Raw genomic sequence first — 12,845 nt, 5'->3', positions numbered from 1 at the left:
ACCAGGGGCTGCACCTAGGGATTGGGCGTGCCCTCTGCTAAGCCAGCAGGTCGTTATCTCCTGAGGAGTCCCAGACTGCGAGAGGACAAAGCCCAGGCTGGGGTACCCCCCTCCCTGCCGAGTGCACAAATTTTTGTGCCCCGGGCCTCTAGTATTTAAATAATTGCTTAGCTTCTAAAAATATCCTAACAGGCAATACAAACAAAGATTTAAAAACATCTTGGACCCTAATATTTAATAATATAGTATTCCACTTGCTGCAGGTTTACCAAAGTGATTAACAAAAATTTTCAAAACTATTTTGATTTATTGATTGCTTTCTTATTGGCTTCCTACCTTTCTAATGTCTCATGTTGGTTTGATATTCTCAGAGTATCCTCCTGAAATGATTTATGCCTCAGTCAACTACATTTGCTCAAGATCTTTGCCTTCCATTCTCATTCACTGGTGTGAGAATTCCCTGAATGATAATTTGTCAAAAAATAACAAAAGCTTTTGAAATCTGCATATCTTTAGCCACAGAAATTTCTAGAAATTCATCATGGATGTGTGCACATAATTAGCTACAAGGAATATGGTTTTATTTGCAATATTTAAAAATTGAAATAATTTCTAATGAATACTACTAGGGAGCTGAATAAATAAAATGCAGTATGATCTATACCAGTGGTCGGCAAACTCATTAGTCAACAGAGCCAAATATCAACAGTACAACAATTGAAATTCCTTTTGAGAGCCAAATTTTTTAAACTTAAACTATATAGGTAGGTACATTGTTATTAACTTAATTAGGGTACTCCTAAGGCTTGCGAAGAGCCACACTCAAGGGGTCCAAGAGCCGCCTGTGGCTCGCGAGCCGCAGTTTGCCGACCACTGATGTATACAATAGAATACTACTAAAGAAGTTAACTTAGACGGACACTGCCTGGCACAGTCAGTGCTCAATAAATAATTACTTAATCTATAGATAAATATTCAAGGAGATTTGCAATTTTAGACAAAGCTGCTCAACATGGCTTTATCCAATCTTTGTTAATTCTTTTTTACACATTTAACAATATAGTTAACATATACAGATCCTTGTTATGGGCAAGAGACTATTCTAAATGCCTTACATATAGTAATGCACTTACTCTTCATAACATCCCAATGAGAGACAATAATATCATTATTCCCACTCTATAGGCTAAAAACAAACAAACAAAAAAACCGAAGCATAAGCAAAGTAAGTACCTTGGCAAAAGTCTTAGAGCTAAGTCAGTGACAAGACAAAGATTCAAAGCTAGTAAATCTAGCTCGAGTCTGTGCTCTTAACCAGAAAATATACTTGCCTCATATATTCTACTATATCTATTGAAAAGTCTGAATAATTTGAAAGTGGTTATTTCTGCTTATCAGATTATTACCATTATTTTTATAATAAATGTGAATCATTGTGTCATTCTTTCTTAACTGAAAAAAATTTTTTGATTGCAGAATGAGAATGAGCTAGAGATAAGAACACTGTGAGGTCTTATGACTGAGAATAGCTAACACAGCCGCAAGGTAGGAGTTCTGATATCCCAGGGCTCTACATCTTTAGATGTCTCTGAATTGACAAGGAATCTGGGCAATGACTTCTTCTGAACCTTGATATCTTATAGGGTAGAAGAGCAATATTGTCGTAATCCATCAATGTTGTTCTCTTGCTCTTGCCCATTCTAAGTCATGTTCCTCGTGTCTATTTTCTTCTTTAAGACTAGCACAAAATTTTTATGTTTCTGTCCTCTGCCTTTCACTGGCAGAAGATTGAAATCAATATTTTAAGATATTTCTGTGATATAGTGAGCTCAGCTAGTACTCTTAAAATATAGCCTCATATAGTGCTTCTTGACCCTAGCTACTGTATTTTTTTAAAACTCCACAAGTGATTATGATGCAGAGCCTGGGTTGAGAGTTTCTCCAGAATATGTATTATAGCATAACTTATCAATCCATTTAAGGTACTTTAGTTGTCAGAATCATAGTATGAGCAAATGAAACTAACAGCCAATTTCAGAATATGTGTTATTATGCATATTGTTATGTGTTCAAATAATAAAAAGCTTTATATTTTCTCTTAGAATGGGAAAATAAATATGAATATAAGAATTGGTCATTAAATATAAATCAATATATCTGATTAAAATGTAGAATTTATTAAAGAGTGTGAGAGTAAGTGTAAATGTAAAACTGAAAACCAGGAGAAAGGGATTTCTGAAGTTGACCAAGTGAGTGCATTTCCAGTGAATAATCTCAGACTCGTTGATCAACTGAGACAGTTCTAAGTGAAATCATGTTGGCTTGATAAATAATACAGCATTAATATGCACACAGTGATGTCTAAGATTTAGTGACAATTCAAAAAAGACCAACAACATGCAGAGCAGCAAGAACAAATACCCGAGAATGGTGCAAAATAAAAATTAATGATATTCTTCCGCAGGATACTTAACCATCATGCAGGATGCAAATTTGAACTTAAAATTATGCTAGAGTAGTTGACCATCTCATTTTGAACCAGTAAAGATAAAAACAAAAATATATTTTAAGTACCAATAACAAAACTTAAAAGTAATTTTATGAGTAGATTTGTAGGAAGTTGAACTATATACAAAAATCTTTAAAACACACAGACACAATATTCTCATGTATTTGTTCTCCACCCTCTTCCCAGCTCTAATAGGTGTGTGTGTGTGTGTGTGTGTGTGTGTGTGTGTGTGTGTGTGTTTACTTTCTTTCACTTAGGCATTAGTTCAGGGTTAAAGTAAAATTGTCTTGATTGCCTTTTTCTTGAACATATCCTTCTTTTGCATCTGTAGCCTGGTGTTCCAACTACTTCACCAGCTGTTCTTTCTCAGAGAGTACAAAAATGGAAGTCTTATTGATCTATAAACTCTTTGGGGATGACCTCATTCAATACCATGGTTTTACTGGCAAATACCACCTATATGCAGAAGATAGCAAACTTTTTGCCACTAGCCCTGGACTCTCCCAGAAAACCCTGACTCATCTGTGTTCATGGCAGCTCTATCTGTATATCTAATAGGCTTCTCAGCTTAGAACTCATGATCCCTTACCCCACCATGCAATGTTTTCTTCTACAAGTTGTCTCCTCAGCAAATGGAACCCAGATTTTACAAACAAAAATGTAAATGCTACAGTTGATTCCTTGATTTCCCCCATCTCCCAAATTTAACCTATCATTAAATCCAGAACCCATCTACCTTTCTACCTCTTCACTACTATCACTCAGAATTTTCCCAGCCCTATTTCCACTAAACTAGATGTTTGCCATGGTCTTCTGACTTACACTTCCTCTTCTAACAATATATTATTGAAACAACAACTGGTGAGATCTTTTTTAAATGTAAATCAGACCATCTCACTTGCCTGTTTAAAACCCTCCTATAATTTCCACTTCCAGATAAAATGAAAATCCAAGTACATAAGTCTGGCCTACAGCTCTACACAATCCTGCTCCTGCCAAACCTCCTCTTCTTCTATTCTGCCCTATTCACTACGGTCTTCTAGTGACCTTCTTTCCATTTTAAAAACATCCCAAATACATTTCCAAGTTTGTGTCTCCACACGCTTCTTGGCGACCTTCATATAATATTGCAGGGTTGCAGGGGTGGGGGAGCTGGAGGAGGATAGTGCTTCTTTCTCTTTCCTAATGTTTCTGAACAGGTGAAGTGACCGCCACTACTACGACGCGTTTTGTCCCTCATCAGCCCTTTTCTCTCTTCTGATTGTTAAGTTTCAGAAGAATAGCTGGACATGCTCTGCTTCACTCTGCCTCCTTCCCCTGGACAGCGCTCCCGCCCACCGAGCACATGAGCTCTCTCTGTAGAGCACAGTGCATGTGCTGTAGTAAAGCCTTCCCATCTGAAGAAACTGTCAGATTCTAGGCTTATGAGTCTGGCAAACTTGGCTGTCACGGTAAGCTATCTCCTCCAACCTGGCCCCCGTTAGAAAAATGTGCTATTTCCATATTTAATTCAATTTTATGTTTCAATTTGTTCAGAAACCAGCATAAAAAGGGGTGTCTTAATCCATTCAGGCTGCCACCACAAAATAGCAGCTACTGACCAGCTTATAAAAAACAGAAATATATTTATCACAGTTTTTGAGGCCAAAGTCCAAGGTGAGGGTGCCAGCACAGTAAGGTGAGGGCCCTCTTCCAGGTCACAGACTTCCCATTCTATCTCACATGGTGGGAGGGGCTAGGAACTATGTGGGATCTCTTTTATAAGAGCACCAATCCCAATCATGAGGGCTCCACTGTGACCTAAGCACCTCACAAAGGCCTTACCTCCTAAAAGCATGACATTGGGAATTAGTATAGACCATAGCAGAGGTGTGTTTTTTTAACTGGGGACACCCACAGAGACTTCATGATACCATTGGATCCTTCATGTATGTTTTAGATAACCATACATGTCACCTCTTCAGAGAGGCTCTTCTTGATGACTTAATCTACAGAATCTCTCAAGCTGCTGATTATCATATCACTCCCATTTTCATGCCCTGCATATTACTCATTATTATCTGTTACTTTTCTATTTTTGTTCTTTCTATATCCCACCTCCTATTATGATTCATGAAAGTATGGACCTTGCTCTCTTTCCTGTTTACCATAGCGTCCCTGGTACTGAGAAGAGTGCCTGGAATATTGCAGGCTCTCAGTAAATATTTGATGGATGAATGAATGAATGAATGAATGAATGAATTCCCATTTGCTGCCCTTTACTGACTAGTATATTTTTGCAGTGAAACCCAGACTATCTCAAGATGCAGACCTGGCCATGACTACAGGTCCCCTATCCTCATATTATTTTTTCTCTCTCAATCTAAGTTCACTAATCATAAATAATCACAGATGATGTCATATATGCCTTATAGATATTGTTTTCATTGGGGATCAGCACAGGCAGTAGGCCTCCAAAGATTATCCCACTTGCTCACACTTTACTAAGATCAGAGGCGAGAAGCTGCCATTACCCTCGGGCACAGATAAATTAAGAAACACAGATGACACATGTATGATCTTGATTGCATACCTTCTAAAAGTAACCAAAAACTAGGTAGTCAGGGAAACACCTCCAACTCATGTGTCATACTAATTATTGTGTCCAGGTACTCAATTTTTTTTTATTTTCAAAAGATTGTATTAGATAACCTTCAGAAAACTTAGATAGGAATAAGAATAGTCAGGTCCCTGTTCAATTAACTGTTCCAAACTATAATAATAAAATTACTTATGGCAAATAAAGACTTTGATCAATTTTGTTTTTTAATTATATTAATGGCTTCATCATGCCTTTTCTTATACCGTGAGTCTAATTAAATACTTAATTTAAGGAAAAAATTTTAAAAATATAAACAAATGAGAATGATAAAATTCCAATGCTGTTTTCCTGAAACTAGAGTGATCTAACATACACTCTGACAAAATATAACTGATATTCCTCTTGAGCATGTCTTTAAATTTTTAAATTTCCAGCCTTCAAAATAAAAGAAGATAACTAAGAACACAGGTCAACTACTGTATATGGGTTCAATTACTATTTTAAAATGCAAACTATTTAACAAACAAATAAATTCAAACTAGAACCCAAACCATAATATATCTACTGACTGAGCCAGATACTACGGATTCTCACACACATACAAAATAATGAAATCAAAATATCTTCTTGGATGAGTGAAATTTGTAAGAATTTGGCAAGATTGCGTATTCCCCAGCTATCTGAGTGAAGAAAAGAATAGATTCACATTCCTCTTGCTGTAACTTCAGTAAGTAAATGATTTAAAACAGTTCCATGAAACTACCAAGCAATACCAAATCCTTAAATTCTACTTTATGTCTTAGACTGTAAGAATCCTGCTGACAGTAATTATGCCTAATATCTTAGTTGATAAAAGACAATCACCTCATTCAATTATGCTCCTTTAAAATAATAACAAATCAATGAACAAAAAAGTATGACAGAATAACTAGGTTTAAGCTTACTTATGGGAAATATAAAACATTGTGCTGCTCATTAATTTTGAAGGTGGAACTCAGAAACAATAGATGTGGTCCTTGTGATGAGTCCCTCAGATTCAAAGATCTAAAACATGTGGAAAATCATTCCCTTTTCTGTGATATGGCATTATTTTTTTTTCTTTTAGACTAAGTTCATTTCAACCTTTAAAACTAAGTTCCAACATTCAAGTGAAGAAGGATATAAGTCCTTACTTTTCCAAGTAATGTGTGGATTATAGACAAAAGCTTTAAAAGAGAGGAAAAGAAAAAAATATAATAGCATCCAACCTCAATGTGTGCCCAAGAGGCTGAGACATTATCATAATGCCTCTATTATAGCAATTGCTGAAATTAAATGCCTGCAGATTTGACCCTAAGGAGTATAATGCAGTGCTTGCTGTAAGGAAACACTGTAAATGCTCAACCTTGAATAGGTTCTATATTAATACAAGTCTACAATAGCTATTTTGACAACTGTCACTATATATTTAATAAATAAGCCACATTGAATCATACCATGTTACTTTTTTGGTTATCTGATATATCTTGCTTTCTCCTTGCAAGTGTGTATTACTTTCCAGTATCTGTATTAATATTATACATATACTATATGTATTAAAGAATGGCCTGGTGCTTTGGTGAGTAATCGAGATTTGAAAAACTTAATAGAAAAAATTTTTCATGGAGCAGCATGTTCAAAAGTGTACAGAGTTAACTGTTCGATAAATTATATACAACTCAGAATGAAATTATATAATTGGCAGCACTTAACATATTATAGATTTGAGCTGAACTTTGCCATCACTTTGCATTAGTGTTATCCCGGCTGCTTACTATTTAATAAACTTGTATTAAGTCATTATGTTTCATTTACAGGTGACAATGAACAAAGTTGTAAATTTGGCTTTACTTGCATTTGCAGAACAACCACAATGGACAATGTGTCTACCTCGCAGTTTAAATTAGATTTGAATTGTTAGCTAAGTAGACCTAGATGTTGCTTGTTTCATTTCTTGAAATATCAAATTTAGAAACCTAAAATTAATGTTTTCAAAAGCAGTCAAGTAAGAACTGAAGTGTTAGAAATAAATGATAAATGTTTTCACATATTTGTCATATAAATTGCAGATAGAATTTTAAAAAGAAAGCAGAAATGGCTTTAGTCCTATTATCTAATGAGAATATTTTATTTCCTGAGGTTGTTTGTATATTCTATTAAATGTAGTCATAAAATTTTTTTGTTTTGTTTTTTTTATGCTACACTAGGGGCCCAGTGCACTTTGAAAGGAACTGTGGGCCCTGAGGCTGCGGTGGGCACAGGGGTGGGTCTTGGCCCAACCTCCGCGCCTCTGCCTGGCTCCTCCCACCATGGCCCCAGGTCCGCTGTCTGCTAGCAGCCCCGCTCTCACCTGCTGATAGCAGAGAGTGATTGGGGCCGGCGCAAGCGCCCACAGTGGATGTGAACAGCAGCTCTGGCGTCAGCAGTAGGAACCGGGGTGCATAGGAGCAAAGAATTTTCAGTAACCACCAGAGGCTTGCCCCAATGACAGCGACTGGCACCCCACCTTGGTCTGGCACCCCCACTCACCTGCTCCACCCCTCCCCCCCGTGGCTGATGCCCGCCATGTTCCACATTCTGCCGCCTGCTGCCAACACCCACCATGTTCCGCATGCCACCCCTGGTGGTCAGCGCACGTCATAGTGACTGGTTGTTTGGTTGTTCTGCTGTTTGGTCCATTTGCATATTAGCCTTTTATTATATAGGATTAACTTCACTTTCTGATAATATAGTTTGAAAATTTTTCTTAAAATTGAAGCAAATATATTTATATTTTTCACATTCAGATATTTCATAGTTAGCTAGTCTAGTACTGTAATTCATGATGCTTATTTCAATACTAGTTGTCTCTACTTCCATGTCCCCATTTACTCTGTAGTCCATTGGTATACTTTCCTGCCTCATCATGTCATCAAAACTATCCTCTTAAAGATCACAAACAGCAACCTATTAAAACCAATAGATAATATTTTGTACAACTCATTAGCTTATATTTCTCTTTCTCCTTTTCACTTTTAATAAATCCTGTTGAGTCTACCATCCTACTATCTTTAAAAGTATACCCTTCTCAGTCATAATGGACTTAATCATGCTCAAAAACAACTTTCAAATCTCCATGGCTTAACACACTGGATATTTGTGACTTGCACCCTGCTTCTATTGTGAGTTGGCAGGAGACTGTTCATAGTAGTCACTCAAAGAACAAAGCAATGGGTATCCATGATGCTTAGTACTGCCTATCATTGGGCCAAAAGGAACGAGAGCTCTAGAAATTTTGCATCAGCTATTAAGGCTTAAGTCCACAGATGACAAGCATCACAATTTATTGGCCAGATCATGCAACTGGAAAAATAATAAAGAAGTCATTAAAGATAATTTTACATGGCATTTTCTCGATCCTGGTTGATTAATCCAAGGACAGTTAGATGAGTGGAACAAATCAGGAGAAAGATGGAAAGAAAAGATCTTAGTAATTATAATAGAAGTCAAAACATATCATTTTATTTCACTGTATGTTGTTAAACAAAAAAGTTTAAAAAAACATAAAAAACAAAAAACTAATTTAATCAAATCTAAAAGACTAAAGAATAATATTATGTCTAAATATGAAAATGACAGCAGAGGGAACAATAGTGCAGTGTTCTCTTTTCTGTCAATACCTCAGATTTAAGAAAATGAATTTGCTCTTTCACAGTTAAAACTAGTAAAATCCAGACATAATGATAAAATTAGCATCGAGGAATTTAGAAAGAAAGAAAAATGAACAAGACACTTGGATACATCAACCTGATTTCAATCTAGAAAGCAGACATTTTCTATTGGCCCCTGTTTGAAGAAAACTGAGTGTGAACATAAAGATGTAGTCAGCTGCTCTACAGCATAAAGGTGAGAAGTTCAAAGACTCAGAGGTAAGAATGTATATCAAACATTGTCTAATGAAAATAAAAATAAGTCCTTAGAAAAAAATATATTTATGTTTCTGAAGAGGTCTGTTCAGTTGTCTGATTCTTCAAGGCCTCATTCAATCTGTATGAAATACCCATATCCATAAAACTTTCTACCAAAGAATTTAAAGAGAAGCAAATGCCTCTAAAACATGAGAAGGTCTTCAAGCTCACTTAGAGAAATTCAGTTGAAATCGACACTAATACATTGTTTTCATATCCACTGATTGGAAAAAGTATAAAATTTGACAATACTCTTTAATGGTTTGGCAAAAGGGAAAATGAAAGTCCCATGTATTATTTGAAATAGTATAAACTGAAACAACCACAGAAAGACAGTAAGGTGACTTTTTTTCAAAGCTGTAACATACTGTGACCCAGCAATCCTCTGGGAATTTATGTTACTGATTTAATTGACATGTGCTAAATTATATATAAATTGCAATATAGTTTGTCATAACAAAAGTTAGAAACAACGCAAATGCCCCAGTTAGAGGTACTGATCAAATTAACTATTAGATATAGATACATATGGATAGAGATAGGCGTATGTGTATATATGTTTAAACAGTATGGTTTTGGTATAAAGACAGACATACAAATCAATGGAACAGAACAGACAGCCCAGAAATAAACCCACACATACATGGCCCATTATCTTATGATAAAGGAGCCAACAATATATAATTAGGAAAGGGAAATCTCTTCAACAACGATACTGGGGAAGTAGAGAGCCACCCGCAAGTGAATGAAACTGAACCACTATCTTAAACCATATAAAACAACTAACTAGAAACGAATTAAAGACTTGAATGTAAGACCTGAAGCCATAAAACTTCTAGAACATATAGGCAATAAGCTCCTTCACACAGGTCTTGACAATGATATTTTTTAAAAATCAAAAGCAAAGGCAACAAAAGCAAAACTAATAAGTGGGACTACATCACATTAAAACATTTTTGTACAACAAAGGAAACCATCAGCAAAATTAAAAGGCAACCTACTGAATGGAAAAAAATATTTGCAAATTATATTTCTGAAAATAAGTTAATAGCTGAAATATATGAATAACTCATAGAACTCAAAAGCAAAAAATAAACAATCCTATTTAAACATGTACAGAGAATTTGAACAAACATTTTTTTTCCAAAGAAGATATACAGATGGCCAACAGGTTCATAAAAAAGTTCAACATCACTAATCATCAATAAAATGCAAATCAAAGGCAATGAGATATCAGCTCACACTTGTTAGACTGTCTAGTATCAAAAATAAAAGAAATAACAATTATCAGCAAGAGTGTGGAGGAAAAGGAATCCTTGTTGGATTGACTGGAATATAAATTGGTGCAGCCACTATAGAAAACAGTATGGCATTTTCTCAAAAAGTTCAAAATAGAACTACCGTGTGGTCTGAATATTCACTGAAGGAAAATAAGAATACTAACTCAAAAATATATGTGCACCCTCATGTTCACTGAAGCATTACTTTCAATTGCCAAGATATAAAAACAACCTAAGTGTCCATCAACAGATGAGTGGATAAATAAGATGTGGTGTATATATGCAATGGAATTTTATTCAGCCATGAAAAGAATAAAATCTTGCCATTTGTCATAACAAGGATGGACAATGAGGGCATTATACTAAGAAAAATAAGTCAGACAGAGAAAGACAGATATTATATTACCTCATTTATATGTGTAGAATCAAAACAAAACAAGCTCATAGATAGAGAACAGATGGTGATTGCCAGAGGCAGGAGGTGGAGGGTGGGAAAAATGGGTGAAGGGAATCAAAATGTACCAACTTCATGAGGATGCATGAGGACACCCCCTAGCTGGTGTGACTCGGTTGTTTGAGCATCATCCCTTGCACCAAAAGGTTGCTGGTCCAATTCTTGGTCAGGGCACATGCCTGGGTTGCAGGTTCCAACACCAGCAGGGGGCATGCAAGAGGCAGCTGCTCTCACATGGATGTTTCTCTTTCTCTCTCTCTCTCCCTTTCTGTCTCTAAAAATCAATAAAAATATGTATTTTTCAATGAACCAACTTCTGGTTATGAAATAAATAAGTTATGGTAATGTAATGTACAACATGATGACTATAGTAAATAATATTAAATCCCATATTTGAACATTGCTAATGGAATGAATCTTAAGTTCTTATCACCAGAAAAAAAATTGTAACTACGTATAGTGATGGATGTTAACTAGAATTATTGTGTGATCATTTTGCAATATATACACATATCAAATCATTATTCTGTACATCCAAAACATGTAATGTTTATAAATTATACCTCAAGAAAAAAGGAACCTTTATAATTGATAATATGAAAATATTTTTAAGATCTATTGTTAAAAGAAAAATACAAGAAATAGTCTCTAGTATGTAACCTTTTGTATATAAATATGGAAAAGATTATGCATATGCATTTTTCTGTATTTACATAAAGAAAAAAATGGTGAAAATCAAATAGATATATTGACTTTAATGTCCATGACTGACATAGAGACTTCACAGATCATGAATAGAAACTGATCGGACTAGTGCTCTCCTGTTAATGACCTGCTCAGTTATTAATTCCATCCCTGTAAAGTCTCTGCCTGGAAGAGCGCCACATTTGTGAGCAGTCTTAACGTCTGACAAACAAGATGTTGGAAAACAACTGCGCTTCATTTCAGAGCCAGGGAAAATCACATTCATTTAGTGGGCAGCTGTGATGTGGGTGATACCAAAAACTGCACATAAGAAATGAGGCCTAGAAATCATTCTCCCTGAATTTCAGAGACTGAGGGAAAAGTCAAGGAGCAGGAAAATGGTGCAAAGACAAACAGAAGAAAATATAGGAATCAATGAAAGAGAGAACATTTTTCTTCTATACTGTAAGAAATACATTGCCAGACCCATTACAAAACATTGGTTAGCTGATCACTTAGAATTCATCATCTTCAAGAGGAAAGATGGTGAAAACTGTTGCATACTCAACATCTATTGGGAAACACGGGACTTGGTTGGAAAGTCTGTAAGGATTCTCTGAAATTCGGGGGCATCTTAGTGGCCCTTGCCAAAGGTGGCAGCCCCTGCCTTGACTTTTCCAAACAAATCCGAGCCCCTGGGAGTTTTACTGGAATCTCTGTTTAGTCTCTACATCCAACCTCATAAAAGCATGTGCTTTCTCAAGGATACTTATCCTGCTGATAGTACCTAGAGCAGCAGTTCTCAACCTGTGGGTCGCAACCCCTTTGGGACCCTTTCACAGGGGTCGCCTAAGACCATTGGAAAACACATATATAATTACATATTGTTTTTGTGATTAATCACTATGCTTTAATTATGTTCAATTTGTAACAATGAAAATACATCCTGCATATCAGATATTTACATTATGATTCATAACAGTAGCAAAATTACAGTTATGAAGTAGCAATGAAAATAATTTTATGGTTGGGGGTCACCACAACATGAGGAACTGTATTAAAGGGTCGCGGCATTAGGAAGGTTGAGAACCACTGATCTAGAGGTTAACTTTAGTTCAAGCTGTTGCTACAATAAAAGCCTAAGGAGGCAGGCAAATGGGGCAGCCTGGTTCCTTTAGCCAGGCAGTCCCTTAGCCCTCTCTTTCACTGAAACATGTGTCAGAGTAATCATTCATCTGTCACTCAGAGTCTGCTGGTCAGCCCCGGCAAACATCTGTTTGGGTATTAATTGGTATATAATAATTTTTAAAACATAAACTTTAATATTTACAAAAGTTAAATGCATGATAAATGAGGTAAAATGAGGGAAGGC

General features: G+C 35.9%; 1 long non-coding RNA gene across 1 annotated transcript in view; it reads left to right on the top strand.

Moving 5' to 3' along the window:
• LOC106727482 overlaps positions 1-12,203 on the top strand; it is an 18,280-nt gene extending 6,077 nt beyond the window's left edge. The window contains exon 3 of the long non-coding RNA XR_001363696.1: positions 12,134-12,203. This is a non-coding gene — a long non-coding RNA (uncharacterized LOC106727482). The remainder of the gene's footprint in view (positions 1-12,133) is intronic.
• The last annotated feature ends 642 nt before the right edge of the window (positions 12,204-12,845 follow it).

This window comes from Myotis brandtii, unplaced genomic scaffold (assembly GCF_000412655.1).
Source record: "Myotis brandtii unplaced genomic scaffold, ASM41265v1 scaffold432, whole genome shotgun sequence".
NCBI lineage: Eukaryota > Metazoa > Chordata > Mammalia > Chiroptera > Vespertilionidae > Myotis > Myotis brandtii.
Note: the sequence above shows the minus strand (reverse complement) of the source record. Positions and strands in the feature narration are given on the sequence as shown.